Source organism: Sphaeramia orbicularis, chromosome 5 (genome assembly GCF_902148855.1).
Source record: "Sphaeramia orbicularis chromosome 5, fSphaOr1.1, whole genome shotgun sequence".
NCBI classification, from domain to species: domain Eukaryota; kingdom Metazoa; phylum Chordata; class Actinopteri; order Kurtiformes; family Apogonidae; genus Sphaeramia; species Sphaeramia orbicularis.
In genome coordinates this window covers 35,265,639-35,283,051 of record NC_043961.1, presented here as the reverse complement: position 1 = coordinate 35,283,051, position 17,413 = coordinate 35,265,639, and the positions used below count along the sequence as shown (strand labels likewise).

Below are 17,413 nucleotides of genomic sequence, written 5' to 3'. Positions count from 1 at the left end.
AGATACAGCACAAAGCTGTACAATCCAGGCCGACAGGGAAATTTTTGACAGCAAATACGCATTACCATTGCACATTACCATTATAACTGAATTTAGAAAATTGCATCATTTTCACCTCCTCTGCATGTCTATTCAAACTACATGGCCCTTTTCATTTCATGTCATAAAATTCATATTTTCATAATTTCCTCATTGAGACATTGACAAGGCAGTGTGATGTGCCAGTGTTGCTCCAGGCCTAGTTGGATTGCATCATGCACAGTCCAGAAAGTGTGGGAGAGGCAAAATAAAGGAAGATATTGAAGAAGAGGGTGTATGAAGAGATTTCTGTCTCTGTCAGAGGCCGTTGCTATTCAGCTCAAAGGAAAACTATAATGCTCACCTGAATGTCTCGCCTGAGAGAGTCCCTACCATCACATTCATTGTTTCCAGCCCTGATCTCTGTTTATAGCTCCCGCCAGTAACATCTTTCAACGTAAGTGGACAAAAGAATACTCAAACCTAGCCTCCAAATAACAACTGTGAGAACAAAAGAGCAACAGAGCTGGCGGAGTCTCAAGGCCAGCTCCAGAGTTTAATTAAACAAGGAATTATGGGATTATATGGAGACTATCATTACAGGCCACTCTATGAGTCTTCTACGAACATTTTTTGTCCCCCTGAGCTCATGCTCAATGATTCTCTGAGGATTACATGTGGCTGCAGGACATGAGGCCGCATTCATTAAATCAATTCTTCAGTCTTATCCTTTTTAATAAAGATTGATTCTTGAAGCACGGGCTCACTCTGCTGCAGAACACCCTTGAACATACAAAGTTGAATATGTACATACACCACATATCCCTTTGTTGGTTTTCATGAGGATGCGTATATCCATTTGCTCAGTAACTAGCCATGACGACACTTGAGACCAGCACCAGCAGTCTGCAGATCACTTTCCAAAGTCACCCCAGTGTCCTACAGGGAGTCGTGGGGGCCAGAGATGACACATACTCAAGGGGTTCAGAGAAACACACCAAAGTCTTCCCCGACTCAAATTATTTTCTTTTCCGTCTTTGATTTGAGGTGCTTTCACAGGGTGTTACTTTACAAGTAAACCGCCGCGCCAATCCATGTTACAATTAGCATGCTATCAGGCTAATGACTGATAAACCTCCACAGACAATAGAACGTACTGCTGCTCCACATTAAGCCCCACGGAGCCAACACATCTGCCCTTGTACATGAACCAGAAGCACAAGGTCAACAGCCCCGACTGTAATGAGTAAGGGAAAATGGAAAATGACACACGCTGGGGCCAAATGGATCGGCGCAGGATGTAAAGCTCATCTATATGCCGAGAACATTTGGTTGGTAGATGATAGAAAATATGTAAAACACATGGCAGCTGTATTAGCTGATTTAAGATGGAGACGGATGCTGGTTTCTGTTTGACAGTGTGTACTGTAGGTACTCATACTGCAGTAGGTTCAAGTATCTGTACTTCACTTGTACTTTTATATTTCTGACAACTTCTTACTTTTACTCCTAAGATTTAAATACATATATATACACTTTCAACTCCTTATATTGTACAAATGGACATGTTTCTAGTAGCTTTAATGGGTTTGAAGGGAATTATGTAGGAGTTTTTGAATTGTTGAGTTGTTATTAGTAAGTAACTTCAGCCTGAATGGATGGGACAGAAACACATAGAGAAGATCCACATGTGAATGAACACAATGTAAAAGATGTAACAAGATGAAAACAGACATAAAAATAGAAACACAGAGCAAAGGCTGTTCTGCCTCTGAAAACTGATTTGCACATTAGTGTCAAGTTAATGTTCATTATTACTGGTAAATAATTGTCTTTATTACATGTGTAGTCACTTATACTTGAGCAAAGACAAATCAGTACATCTTTTAGAGTCATATTTTATTCACATAAGTATCTGTACTTCTACTTGAGAAAAGAACGAGCCCACTTTCACATGAATTTCAGTTAGAAACTGGTCTGAAAAATGACGGTCAGTGAGCTTGAAGCACTTAAAATAGTAAAATAATTTTTAAAAAGCAGCTATTGTGTTTGTTTTCTACATTAATTTCCTTTTCTTTTGCTTTCACACATGTGCTACAGTTAATATTCGAGCGCCGAATAACACTAGAGTAAAATCCCTGCAGGGGTGTTAAGGTCAATTTCTTTAATGGTCCACACTGCACAGAAAGGTACATTCTGATTAAACCCTGGTATAATAGGACTGATGTAATTCCATTCAAAGGTTCATGGGATATTGATAAACCACTCATGCCCTGTCTCATTACTTATCTTCCAATTAGAATCTAATTATGTGCCATCCAGTGGGCATGATTACTGCCGTGTACTCTCCTTCAGGGGCCCTCTGAGGTTTTCCCCTTGTATTGATTTCAGATTGTAAATAGGAATTAATAGGTTTACACATGGCTTTGTCTAGGTAAGTGCTTGGTTAAAATTAGAGATAACACTGTCTGGGTTTGAGTAAAACCTACCGTAAACTAGAACTGATGATGTAAACGCAGGATATGCTGTAAGTAAGGTTTCATTTCATTTAAGAGGCTATAATTTGAGACTGAGAAAGACAACAGAGAGACTATTTGTAACATTTCAACAGCTTACATTCAGTATTTAGTATATAAGTTAAGAGGAAATTAAAAAAAAAAAAAAAAAGATTAATTTAGATTTCCTTAAAAGTATGGATCATTTTTCATATGATTCATAGATAGATACTTCAGGTCATTGCGCAGATAAACAATACAAAAACATGTTGCAGCATACTAATATGATAAAAAATAACAAAAGCCTTAAAAACACTATGATTACCAAAACCACGGTTGTCATATTCACCGAATGATCTGCACTGTATGAAGATTTATTTACAAAGCATAAGCTGAATTAGTTGTTGAAGTGTTATAAATGCTCTCTTTAAGTGGACTATCCAGCTAATTCTTGCAGTTTTTTCAGTACTAGTGCTAAAAATGAAGTTATCCTGATAGTGTTATTAATAAATAACTTTAAATGATCCCTTTAGTCACCATTTGTCCATATTTGCATTGATTAACAGTATTTTTCCTCTCTTTAGAACACTAACCCCTTCACCCCGACGTCAGTGGGATTTAACAACACTTCAATTCTGACCAGACCTTTTAGATAAAACAGACTTCTTGTTTTTGAAGGACTCGGTGGTAGTTAATAGTTTTAAGGTTAGTGCGAGGTTTAAAGCCTGCGCTCTTCTCTGATGCTCCTCCGCTGACCCCGCAGACAGACTCCTCAGTCTACAGGCTACAGATGGGATCCTCATCACCCTGTTTCCTTAATCCCCTCCCTCCTCTTCACTTCCCCCTGCCCCACCCACTCCAACTCTCCTTGTCTTCTCTCTCCAAACCCTCCACCAAGACAGTGATGTAATGCAGATCTATCTATCTATCTATCTATCTATCTATCTATCTATCTATCTATCTATCTATCTATCTATCTATCTATCTATCTATCTATCTATCTATCTATCTATCTATCTATCTATCTATCTGTCTATCATGTTGTAACAGCTATCTCTAGTACTGTGCCGATTACATTCATGCCAATTTAATAAGGTTCATTCACAATGCAATGCAGTGGTGCAGGTGTTATGTGCACATTTATCCACTAACTCACCTGTGAGCAATACGAGTCTAAAGTAAAGTATTGCTCATCCCTGTCAGACTGTCTCTCATATCATAACCCGTGGCCTCAATATCAGCCATACCTTTGCAAACTATCCAAGACAGAGGGACAAAAACAGACAGGGCTTTGGCAGTGCAGCATTAGCTCATAATGGCTCATTTTGAAAAGCATATTAGTTCCAGCATAATTACAATCGGGCCTCACGCTCTGTGTTTTGCAGGCATTCACAGGACCAGCCTCTGAGCACCGAGTCACACCAGTTGACTGTGACTGACAGCAGATTTAGTTAAAAATGGTGTTTTTTTCCTCCCTCTTTTTTCCCACAGGACAAAAATAACACCACATCTTTTCTCCCTATTTATGTTGACTTGTTTATTTTGTGCCTACCTTTTGTCGTAGTTGATACTGCAATTATACTTTTTGTCAGTCAGAGGGGGTGAATATCAAAAGGCCTAATTATGCAAACAGGCCTGTGATAAGAGGCATCTGCCTGATATGGGATCTGCTATCTCTGACATGCATCTGTCTCTGTGCTGTCTTTGCCGCTCCAGGCCTGCATATAAACAGCCCTGCCTGTCCCCAGGACTGCATGCGATTCAACCACCAACACTGGAGTGGAGGGATGTTTCGGGGGCGGGGGGGATCGTGCAGCAACATCAAATAACTAACAACTCACCAATTTGCATTTTTCTGAGAATGGTGCGGCATCTCTGTTTAATGCACTTGCCTGTTCATCCCAAAGGGGTTGCCAAGTTAAAGGAGGCATGTGATTCAAAGCATTTACCAAAGGATGTATCTGAGATAGGAACCTTATGTGAATACAAGATAGACTACAGCGATAACCAAAATGGTTTAAAGACAAATTCTCTATGAATCTATAATCTTCTCCTGTAGTTATCTCCCTCTGAGTGAAAAACAAAAACAAGGCTCTAAAAGTGAGCACAGCCTTCATTTAGATTAAAAATACTGATGCTCCTCTAACAAATACTTTGTGAAAAAGGCGGCACATGTGGCAAAATCAAGTTAACTGTTTACTTGGTTTAGTAACATGCCAAAATGTATCATCAATTTCCTCTGGTTGTCAGTGACCTTCTCTGGGCCGTAATTTGACATTTAGCAGAAATTGAATCTGGATGAGATGTGTAACTCTACATAAGGATATTAAAAATTCACCATCTATCTAAAATAAAATCATTCTCAGCTCACCTTTATGGACAGATGTCATTGGATTCAGCTTTGTCTCACGCTTATCATATCAATTACCGTGTTATAGCAGGTGGCTGAGGGCCAAGGTCAGTAGAACCAGAGTCTATTTGGATTTAATCAGTCAGATAAGAAGAGGCAGTAAAAGTGACAGAAAAATGTGGACATTACTTGAACTGCACAGATTTATTAACAACTGTAGTGTGCTAAAAACTTCACAAAAAAGTTTTTTAAAAAGCTACCTGAGAAAACGAATAAACACAAGCTTTTCTTTGCCACCGTCCATGTTTGAGTTTAGGCTCTTTAACATTCGTCAGGAAAATTCCAATACTTTTCTTCTCTTGTCTCTCGGTCAGAATCACATTCTTTAGAAAAAGAGTAGGGGGCTTGAAAAAAAAGGAGAAAAATGCAAGGGTGGAAGAAAGATGGGAGGCTCTATAATCTTTGGCTCTCACAACAAACAATTAGCCCCTTTTCTCTGTTTGAGGTGGGGAGAAAGTGGGAGAGGGGGGGATGCCAGAGAATGCAGAGGAGACAGAGAGGGAGAAGCACCAAGAGCGATGCTCTTTTATGGCTCTTGTCATATGGATGAAGGCGCGGCGCGTCCATGAGAGCGCACGCTCACCTTCAACAACAGGGCGTCCACTGGGCCTCCCGGCCTTTTCAGCCCAGAGAGACGAGCTCCTCAGGGGGCCATTAGAGCATGAATAGGGGCCTGACAGCCCTGTGCAGCTCCGCAGGGCATCCATAAATGCTGACATATTGACTCCCCATGCCTCTGTGCTGCCTGAGTGTGAAAGCGTGAAGGTCTTGAAGGGTGGGAGTCTTTTTCTCTAATATACTATTGACTAAAACTAGGATATTACTAACTACATTATTGTTTTCATTCTAACATATTCTCTGTTTAGAAAATGCAGTTCTAATTTTGAAAGACCAGTAAATTGGAGATATATTACTATTTAGGATCAGTAAACCTGCACAGTCTCTACATCGTATGTGCATGAATAAATTGACTTTCGTCATATAATTGAACAATGTGGCTTTTTTTTTTACATCAAAATCACTGTCTCATGGACCAATAAAAACTCAGAAAGATGCAACATATGACCCTTGTTAGCCAAACGTCCCCACCACAGCTGAGCCTTTTACACCAGGTTTCCTCTGTCAAGCAGAAATGTCGAGTCTTTACTAATTGAGGTCACAGCCAAAGTAATGAAATTAACAGAGAGCACAAGAAAGTAAAAAGGAGCCCATGGGGGTCTCTGCCAAATGGCACTGGAGCCAGAGCCCCGGTCCCCCAGCAAAAAGCTCTAAAACCCTACGCAGGAAATCAAACAGTAACGACTCAGGGCTATGAGCCGAGGTCTCCTGGAGGAACAAATCATTTTCTCAACAAAGCCAAAGAAAGATTACTGGGCACAGTATAGGAATGCACAGTGGACATTTTTATGTGCCCAAGGGAAGTTTCCTAATTTTCTGGACAAGGCTGTGTAGCAAATATTGTGGAAAAGTTGGTGTGATATAGAGGACACTAAGAAGGAAGAGTTGAGAAGAATGGTAGAAACTTTTACAAAAGCTCAGAACTGATGACAGGAAAGTTCTGAAAAAATATAAATATTAACTAAATGCACAAAGAAACCAGGCTCAGAGCTTACATTTCTATTCTACTCTTGTGTTTTATGATACACTGACTCCATTGCAAATGATTTCTTTTTCCTTCTATATTTTCCCTCTAAAACATACATTCAAAAGTATAGAGTTGGTTTCATAAAGAGATAAAACACTATCATTTTAATACACTGTGTCAAAATGTATAATATACTTTCTAAATACAGCATAATATACTCTGTCCACTGACATTTAACGCAGCATTGTGGGCTGACAAATCATCAAATAGTTCTTTTTTTGTTCAACATTTTAATGAATATTTCCTGTAAGCTCTTTTATTCTGAGCATAGTGAAGAATTACAGCGCTTGGCATTAATTTCTGAGATCCCTGCATATTGAGGGGTTGTAATGTGGCACAGTAGCAAAGCTTTTTACACTGAGACTACATATTCCCCAAAGACAGAATGACTGACGATGCAGAAATAAGCCCATTAGTTGAAAATAGGGGACAACATTTGAAGTTGTTATTTTGTCGGCGAGGACAGGAGCTCCACCCCACTGTTTGGACAACTGCTTTCACATTTTAACTTGGTGAGAAAAAACACATTTCTGATTTGCAACACTTAGGGAACATGTTTATTGTCTTTGTGGCCATGAAAAAAAAACATGCACAATTAAAACAAATGAATATTTCAGTGGTGGAGCAGATCAAGAGCATAAAATGTGAAATGTTCTGGCCCTAAGTAGCATAGGCTAATGGCGATTTTTAAACTAGCAGACCATGGTCAATGTCTCTCATTCATCACTGAGGGGGAGCACGGGTGCACTGTGCTAAACGCAATTACTGTTGCACATTATGTGGGCTATTCCTGTATTGTAATAAAATTAGCCAGAAATGCTTTTTGTCTTTTCTAATGCAGCTCCATGGTAACCAGTGGATGGCCATAATGCAACACACTGTCCCGATCTGTGCCAGCTGTCAGAGTTTGACAACCCTAGCTGGCAAGGCGAATTGGAGGAAACTACATTTCTTTCAATAAATTATGTGGCTCTGACCTGCTCAACCATTGTGCAATTTAACATGGACGTAATAAAGCCTGAGATGTCCTGATGTACTGTATACTCATTTTTGTGATTCGGCTTTATTGTTTGGCAAAATAACAATGGCTTAATCACCAAGACAAAGATCTTCTTTCTGCCAAAGGTCCCGGTTATTATTATGCTGCCCATCTTAAAAATTTCTGAGATTATATGGGACAGGCAGCAAATTCAATTCAGCATATTCTATATTTCTTGCGCTACAGGAAAAACATCTAAAGACAGAGCTGATCATGAAATTAAAACGCTCAACAGCGGCAGCATTTAGAAGATGCAGATCGTTTTAACAGGCAGACAGCAATTAGACTTAATCAATTTAACCATATTTTACTGATTCACTAATAATAAATCATCATTATAATGAAAATTACAGAAAGAAAAAAAAAATCCTCAAACCACTATAAAGAAAATGTAGGTTGTATATTTTAGGTTGTTTTGTGGAATATCTGCAGAAATAGCCAGGGAAATTTAACATCTGGTTCTTTTGACCCCTGAATACAAGCAGCCACTGATTTATCTGCTGATAGAATTTATTCAACACAAATCAAAGAGTTAGTTGTACACAGACTTTTTTCCCTGCATGATTAACTGAAGTATTTCTGCCAGCCAGCAAAAACATTTATGTTGTCTGCTAGATAACTTATTAGGCAAAATGAGTATGATTTATGGAATTACATGGTTAATTAAATATCGCTTGCAGCTAAAATTACTCTGTAAACTTGTTCTTGTCTGGACCTTTTGGCAATTTACCTCTTCTGGAAAAAAACAAAGACTACAGTCTTCACTTCATGAGGACAATAGGAGACATACACACTCATGCATCTATTATTTTGGACTTGTTTTCTGTGTTGTGTGGTGTCCTGATGCAGAGGACACTCATAATCATTTTATTGCTTGTTGACATTGTTATCAGTGCTTTGTGTCAACAGGCCCCATTGTCTGTAAAGGTCAGAAGGTGAGCTAATATGTTTTTTATTGTAGAAAAAAATACTTTTGATTTCACAAATGCTAATGGTGTGTGTGGAATATTTTTTAGAGGATGTTACCTGAATTGAACTGTTTGTTTTACTGAGAACCTCGCAATGCAATTAAATGAGATATTGGTTAGATATCAAAAACAATAGGTTTTCCCATTAAAACCTTTGAAACTAATCTCCCCCTGCTGAGAACACTTGTCTCTCCTTGTGGCATGGCCTGGAATCAGCAGTGAGAGATAAATAAATGGCCTTTTAAAAAAAAAAAAACATTGGCCCTCTTGTCAAGACACATAGCCACTCAAGAGCGGCAACACTCAACGTGTCAACTCATTCTCTTCCCATTTCCTCTGCGTTCTTTGCTCCATCCCGTCTAATGAAGGAGAGGGGCCGCAATCCCACAGGGCTAAACGCTGCCCTGTCATCCCTGAGTGTTGTTTTCCCTTTGGACAGCCCAGTCACTGTCCACTATCCAATGTAATACTCACCAATCAGGATTTATTACAGCACCGAATGTATGAATGAGCTGCCCACTGCAAGCAGACCCGCAACTAACACAGAACTGCCTGGGAGAAGAAATAGGCCTCTCAGGGACCCCCTCCAAACTAAATTGGATTGCCTATACGGCCCACAGATGTGTGAGAAGTCGAGAAAAACAATGGAGCAGAAAATAAATACCCCAAAGCCACAGTGATGACTCCACTTGGTAAACTAACACAGTATTGATCGTCTTCTTTTTTGTTTGTTTAGAAAAGCCTCATCCCTGCTAATAGCTGTCTGAGAGTGTAATCTCTCCCTTGTCCTCCCCCTCCTCTCCTCCCCTCCACATTCCCTATTATGTGGCTCCTTTCAGTGTGTCTCAAATAGTTTAGGTTCAGTGTCGCACTGGGGTACGGGGCATGGGACTGGGGACCAATTGTTTGCTAATGTTGACACCTGCCAGAGCAGGCTTGGTCTATTTGGGGCCCGCCAAGCTGCAAACTGGATGCTCCCCCTCTTTAGCGAGATTAAGTGTGGGTTGCTGGGGTCACAAATCACTGGACTCCCTCTGATGTTGTGAGGCACAGAGCCAGCGACTGAGAAGACTAAAGAGAAAGCTGGAGAGGGAGGGACAGAGGAGGGAAGAAGGATAAAGAGTGACAGTCTATTGTTTACTGAAAAGGAGAAGAATAATGTATCTTCTACAGGGTGCGTAACCAGTGTGCCCCATTAAAAAAAAAAAAGAAAGAAAACATATCAACGGTGGATCCACGTCATCGTCCTAAAGCATACAACAGATTTCTGACTCGCTTTCTGGTTCTTTTTCGGTACATAAATGATGAGGAAGATCTGGAAAGCTTTTTAGCTGAAATTCAGCATTAACACCAAACAGCAACTGTCACACTGTGCTCTCGGTCTCCAGGTAACAGCTTGTGCAATTTCCACACCAAACTATAGCATTAGCAGAAGGAGAAAATATGATAAAGGCAGAGCATTGAAACATCTGCTTTTATGATGATTCACAGACGTTCTTGTTTTGACTTGTTTTAACCAAATGTGAAGCTGATAAAATGACAGAGAATAAACAAACATGACAATATAACACGCTCTTGTTCTATATGACTCTATAGAATACATTTCAGAGAAAAGCCTGAAAGTGGGTTCATTATATGTAATCTAAAGTTGTTGTTGTTGTTTTTTTTCAGTACAAATATAGTGTAAAGCCCAAGAAAAAGCAGCATGACACGGCCCGGCGTCTCCTCCCCCTTCTTTTGCAGATGTACATTAATGCAAAAAAGCAGAGATCTGAGCTGCAGCAGAAGCGCCCTCTCTCCCTTTAAAACTGCTGCTGTCCAGCCTGATCGTGTCAGTTTGAAGGCCCTATTCAGAAGTATTCATGCATCTGCCTTTGAGGCACAATAGCAGCTAGTTTATAAACTGTCTGCCCAGGCACCCAAAGGCTTTAGTTCTTATTGTTTTCAGCCCCTTAATAAACTTTTTGGAGGAGTTCATCAACTTGCCTGAATAGCCTATGCAGCAAGTCTCAAGACAGAAAATAACAGAAGGGCCTTTTCTCCTCCCTCTTCTTTCTCTCGTCCTTTTCTAGTGGCTGTTCATCTAACAATGGTTAGAGTAGGCTGTCAGACATCACAGGGCTTTTTCTATCAATAGTAGAAAAAAAAGTATCAAATAAAAAGAGAATACATCCATTAAAAAGGAGGATGGAAGACAATAGTATTTTTCAGATACATACAGATCAACATGAGACGTTATAGGGTTAAAATAAATAAATAAAAGGTGTAGGAATAGAAAAAATAATTGTACATAATAATCGGATATTACAAAACACTTGAATGCAAATTTAAAATAATTACACTGGTCTGTAAATAAAACGCCTCCAGAATGTAAGTACTGAAACTGTTTGAGTCACTCACGAAGACAGATATAGTCAAAATGCTGGTTGGCTGTAGTTTCCAAGATACAGTCTTGAATCAAAATGTGAAATTTTGGGAATTAATGAGACTCAGAATGAATGTTTGTATCAGATCTACTTCAAAACACTGTACTTTACAATACATTCACTTTTCAGGTTCTTGCTTATGGAGGATTTAAATTAAGATCTTTTATAATCAGTTGTATAAATGTACATAAACCAATAGGTGTAATAACATTTTACTGAAAACATCAACTAACCAGCACTTTTGCAATTTGTTTTCTAATTTTATTCCATCTTATTAAAGTATCCTATATAACATTCAGCATGTTTAATCAATGAGGAAGATGATTTCTATTTTTTTTTTTAAATGTAGAGGAGCATTTTTATTAAAAGATGAGAAAAGAGTTAACGTTTTTAGATTTTCGTTAAAAGTCTTTTAAATGTTTTTTTTTTTTTTTTTTCCTGACACCTGTTAGACATGCAGGCAGGACGAATGACGGGATGCAATAAAATGTAATTTTGGCTGTAATCCATTAATCCACTGTTATACCTTTAAACTCTGTGGAAAAAAATTAACCAAACTTAAAAGTCTTTAATAGATGTCTGTTCTAATTAATTTCATACCTAATTAAAACAAGGCTACAGTCCACGCAGGCTGGCCTGTTTAGCCTGCTGGATGGCCATAATTGAAGTAGCCTAATAGCGGAAAAAAGCCTGCTTAGAAATAAAAGCCCGCAGCGGTCCAATTCAACAACATCACCATCCAAGCACGCTGCACACCCCACCACCCCCACCACCCCCTACCCACCCATCCACCCCCCATCTGACCCACAAAGGCCTTATTGGTTGCCCCGGACCAACCACCTACTGTTTCCCACCGATGCACTCGGTGCGTTTTAACACCCTAATTAGATGTGACAAGTTCAACGAGCTGGTTTCAGAAGAGGAAAAGCTGGGCAGGTTATGATTTCCGAGTCAGACTCACAGGGGAATCTGTGGACAGCTGATTCCTGTCAGCCTCATTCATCTTCTTCCAGCCAATTAAACTTTACTGCTAACAAAGCGAGCAATTTAGGAATATATTACAGGCCTAAAGTGAAATGTAAATGTTTAAGACAGAGGCAGCACTGGAAGCACTCTAATAATAATAATAATAATAATAATAATAATAATAATAATAATAATAAAACAATAAACAATAATAATAATAATAATAATAATAACAATAATTTTATTTTATTTCGTCATAATCAGAAGAAATTATTTAACTTTTGCATATCAAAACCGGTTAAAAAAATAGTTATTCTAAGATAAACTACACCAAGAATAAATATGTGGTCAAAAAAAAAAAAAAAAAAAGTTCTATCCCAAAGTTCAGAGCCCTGCGCCTTCTGACAGTGTGATCCACCAGAGGGAGAAGGAAACCCAAACTTTCAACAAAGACAGATGAAAGATTGAGATTTGCTATTTGTTTTGGAGCATACAGGCCTGCGGCTCCAGCGCACAGAGCCTATAGTGAAAATTGGCAGAATAAAACACAGACAGAAATGAAAGACGCGGTGAAGCTCCCTACTGTTGTGACAGGATACCTGGAGGGCAACGCTTCCTCTTTAATTTGTCTCGTATGGTTTGAGACCCCCAACCAGACATTCAATCCTCAGAGTCTGCATAAGCCTACTGAATTTAATTCTCGATGGTGAAATTATATGCTATAATTAAATATCATATCATTTAAAATGCTCTGTGGCATAGAGCATCTTATCAACTTGGTCTTCCTCGGCTTCTTCGTTGTTATCACATTAATAGTAACAACATCTAAAAATGGGCCTATCAGCATTTGTGGGAAAATTGCAGGCTAAACAAAGGGCACCTATGGGCTTACAGCTTATATTCTGATATTTTCGAGCAGGAAATGTTAACCTTGAAATGCTACTATCTGCGGCTAACAATGTGTGATCATAACCCCATAAATGAGGGGAGAAATTGAATCCTTTTAAGTTATTAAGCAGGAAAGGATTATAAACTCGTCTTTATAAATGAGCTAGAAATCCCCATGTCTTCCTCTGTACACTTTTAAATTTCCCACAAGAAGCTGGAGAGGAAAGATTGCCCCTTTTCAAGAGCCCCACAAGAGATGGAAAAACCATTTTTGTGCCCAGATAGGGAGTCGTCCCACATGGTAAGCGCCACTTTAATTAATAGACAGCCTTGAGAGGTATCACTGTCAGCCTGGATAATGGTGGCATAGCCAGTGTTTGTGCTTCCATGAATATTTCTGATGTGATCAAAGTCAAATGCCAGCACAGAATGAATTTAAGCCTACTGAGTTTTTTTTTTTTTTTTTAGTCTAATGCTTTCGACACTTAAAGCTCCTGACACTGAAACGTCTCTCCGGTCTTCTGGTAGGCCTACAAGCTTAAACTGCACTCCTTGAAATTGATGCATTACTCATTACTAATAAGCACTGGGTTTTTCGTGTTATTATGTTGCACGGTACGTTACCTTACTGGAACCAATAGGGTAATTTGTAACCCTATATAGCCTCGCATTTACCATCAAATATCGCGATATGTCATTAACAGCACCATTCCTCAATTTAAATAAACACTGTCCTTCAAGTAAAGAAATCACACTGTTTACCGTCACTGTATTTTATTTTATTTATTTTTATTTTTTTACCAAAACGAATAAAATACCTATACTTTAATTTCAATACAGTGTAAATGTCAGTGTAACTGTAACACAATACTAGAATAAAAAAAAAAAAAAAAAAAAAAGATGAACCTGCTGAGACTATTAAAATAAAATCTCTACTTTACCTGCAAGAAAAGTAGTATTGATGATTTTCTATAGCCTATATTTTCTATTTACTGACCACTAAAAAAAGATGACAGTTACTGGTAAAGATGCAAAGAAATTAAATGACCACTTTGCAAGAAAAAAAGGAAAATTAATAACCTATATAAAAATAAAAATAAAAAAAAATCGAGATAAATCAACACACTAAAACGCTTTTAAATCTACATGTGTACACCAGAGCCCTTAATATTGACTGGTTTAGTTTGAAAAATAAAAAATAAAAAAATAGGCCACAGTAAATGCAATCATTTATCATTCATCATTTCAATTATTATTATTATTATTATTATTATTATTATTATTATTATTATTATTATGTGGTGTCTTTCAGCTCCTGCCCTCTTTATATGAAATGTAGGCCTACCGATGTAAATTCCAGTGAAATGTGGCTTGAGTGGCTGCGGGGACAGGGGAGGTTAATCCGAGTTTAATGCAGTGAAGCACAGCGCAGGGTCTGGGCTATGATGGGTATGTTATCTCTGCCCAACATTTGGGTCTCCCTCAATTTCCACCCAGCCAAATAGCTGCGAGAAAGTGCAGATGGAGTCACTCTCAATGCCTGAGGAAAAAACGTTATTAATAGCTAAATAACTTCCCCATACTTTCACTGAATCTCTCTCACACACTGTTCCAGATGGATTTGTTTGAAGTGGTCTCTCGCTTCATTCCCCTGTCCTTCTCATTCAGCACGGCTTTAGACCCGAAATATAGCTACATTATATTACCATACACTTAGAAACTGTGTGTGAGTGCGCGCCTGTGTGCGTCCGCGTGTGCGTGTGTGTTGGTGACGTGGAGAACGCACGGAAAGGGGTTAGCTTTTGCGCACTTTTCATCCCACTTTTCATTATTAAGAGCAGAACTGATTGTATTTGTGTTCTTTTGTTTTTAAATGGAAAATAATGGCAAAAGAAATAATGTTAAAATATTTGTGCGTAATTGTTCCACGTATTACGTTAATTAAAGATAATTCATGTCAGAAAAATTACAATACGCAGTGAGAAATGAACAAAGTATGATCCTGAGAGTTATCATTTGCTGAAAAATCTTTAAAGGCAACTGAAGGTCAGTTTACGCCTCATATTAATTTACCTTTAGGTCGAACCTGCTGCATTTCTGGGGGTTGTGTGATTTGCTCACACCTCTCCGCTGCTCTGTCACTTTCCCTCTCCAAAACTCGGAAATAATCCCACCTGGCATCTGTTTAATTAGATTGAGCAGCTCAGGTAATCCTGCGATTTGCTGAAGTGTCCATCGCCTGTCCACAGCTCTGACGGTCAGGCCGGTGGCCTGGGTGCGGCAGATGGACACCGAACAGCTGATGCACCTTCATGTTCTGACCGGTGCAGTGGCGCAAAAAAACAAAAGGATGACCAAGTTTGCACAGATGCAGTGCAACCTCTCGCCCATTTCTTGCGCGCATTTAACTTTACTATAGAATTTAACAACCGCACACGACCACTGCGGTGCGCACATTGGATGGGAAACTTGCAAATGCACAAACAGAATGGTGGGTGGGTCAGGAATTACGCTCGGTGATCACCAGACAGACAATTATCAGGATTTTCAAAAGGCCCATGTCAGCCTAAAAAGGTGGAACCATTTTCGGTGCGTTAATTCGAAGTTTTGGTTGAGTTATTTTAGTCTACACCGTTCTAAGAAACAATAACACCGTGCAACAAAATAAAACTTACAAAATTGGAATATGATTTAAAAACACATTTACTATAGTTAGATTAGAGCTGGGATAAATCCGTGATGTAACCTCTGAGAAAATCAAATACACCAACCTAATAAACAAATAGATAAATAAATAAAGTCTTAAAATCTGGATAAGTAAACGAAAAAAAAAAATCTCATGAATTTTGTGCCCAGGGCGAGCCACTGTGAGCTCCGCTCTGAGATGAAAGTGAAAAGAAATAAAAGGCTCTATTTAATCTGCTTTAAAACCCCTCTCCACATAAGGGCTATGCTTCAAACTCGGAGAGTGAGGGGCTGATTGGGGATAAATACATTTCTTACCATGCCTGCGAGCTATTACACCCGGCACGAACACAGCCACCTATTCAGCGAGCATCGTTTCCAGTGCTTACTCTAATAAGTATTAACATTATTAAATGCCATCCGGATGCCGGTAGTCTAAACTGCATTACACACAGTGCGTCTCTTTTTATAGCAATGTAATTCTCTCCAATTTAAAACACAAGCAGCGCTAAGAAAAGACAGAAACATTAGAGCATCTTGGATATTCTGTACCGGTAGAAAAAAATCTAAATTACGGCAACAGTCATTTATTTGTAAACCCTTCCATTCTGTGTTGGCTGTTTTACGCGCCGCAGCTTGTGCGTAAAGACAGGACTCTCCGAAAATGTTGCTCATTTGCAGCCAGCAGGATTTACAAAGCGTCTACACGGACTGTGGAGATATTTGCAACAAAATGGTGACATTTTTCTTCTAACATTAATGCGTGGTATGACAGAAAAATGAGAACGTTTTCACGCTATCAACTTATTCTGCTCCAACGGGCCATTATATAAAATTACAAAACTATCTACCAGCGGGGCGTACTGAATAATTCATCTCCTTTTATGTGTCTCCTTGCCCTTTGTCCAAACTTTTCTCTCTCTTTTACCAGATTTTCTGAATGAGAATGGACGGGTCCGTACTCTCCTTTTCGCTGCCCTGCTTTCCAGGATTTGCTTTTGTACCTCAGACTCTTCACTTTAGAAAAGCGTCAATGGAGGGGAGGTTTTGCTCGTGAAGTTCATCTTCAAGTTTGGAAAAACTTAAGGCAGAAAAAAGACTCTTTTGTGAATCCTTATCTAAACCCTATTCACACATGTTTGATCATCAAAAGAGCCAACCTTTTGGAGGTTTACAGGCTGTGTGTTTACGCATTTTTGGCCAAGGAAAAATAAAAAACACCGAATAAAAAGACAAAAAAAAAAAAAAGAAAAAAGAAAAATATGCGTCACCCGAGCGCATTAAAGAACACATAAATAAATAACAAATAAATGCAGCTTTTTTTAATTTAAAGTTTTATATTGATTCAATTTTAAAAATGCACAAAATATCTTCCAATCACAACCAACCAAAACAGCCAATAATTCTTTTTTATAGACTATCATGAGCTTGTAAACACTATTGACAAACACTGACAGCTCATACCTGCATCAAAGCTTTATTTCAACCCCCCCTCCTTGCAGCATTACTAATAGAGCAAATAATATTCTGAACATTGATTTCCACTTTAAGTGACAAGTGGTGAAATGTCAGTGAACTGACATCGATTGTGAAATGGGTCAACTGTCAGCTGTCGTTTAGAGGTCGTTAAATGAATGAATGAATGAATGAATGAGGAGGAATTCGCTACACAAATTAATTTTCTGCAGTTAAATACCTTCTGCCAAGGCTCTCATAAATAATTGAGTGAATGAACAACTGCTGGCTCGGAGTTAAAAGCAGGAATAAATTCTCTGCGTTTAGCAGCAAGCTCCGATGTGGGACAATTTCCCAAGAGGACGAAAGTAGGAAGTCTATTTAAAAACACTTACTTCCTGCTTACAAGCCTGTAATT

General features: G+C 38.8%; 1 protein-coding gene across 2 annotated transcripts in view; it reads right to left on the bottom strand.

Annotated features, from left to right (window-relative positions):
• The window catches only part of pax7a (paired box 7a), a 46,552-nt gene that overhangs the window by 25,520 nt on the left and 3,619 nt on the right, over positions 1–17,413 (bottom strand). The window lies entirely within an intron of this gene.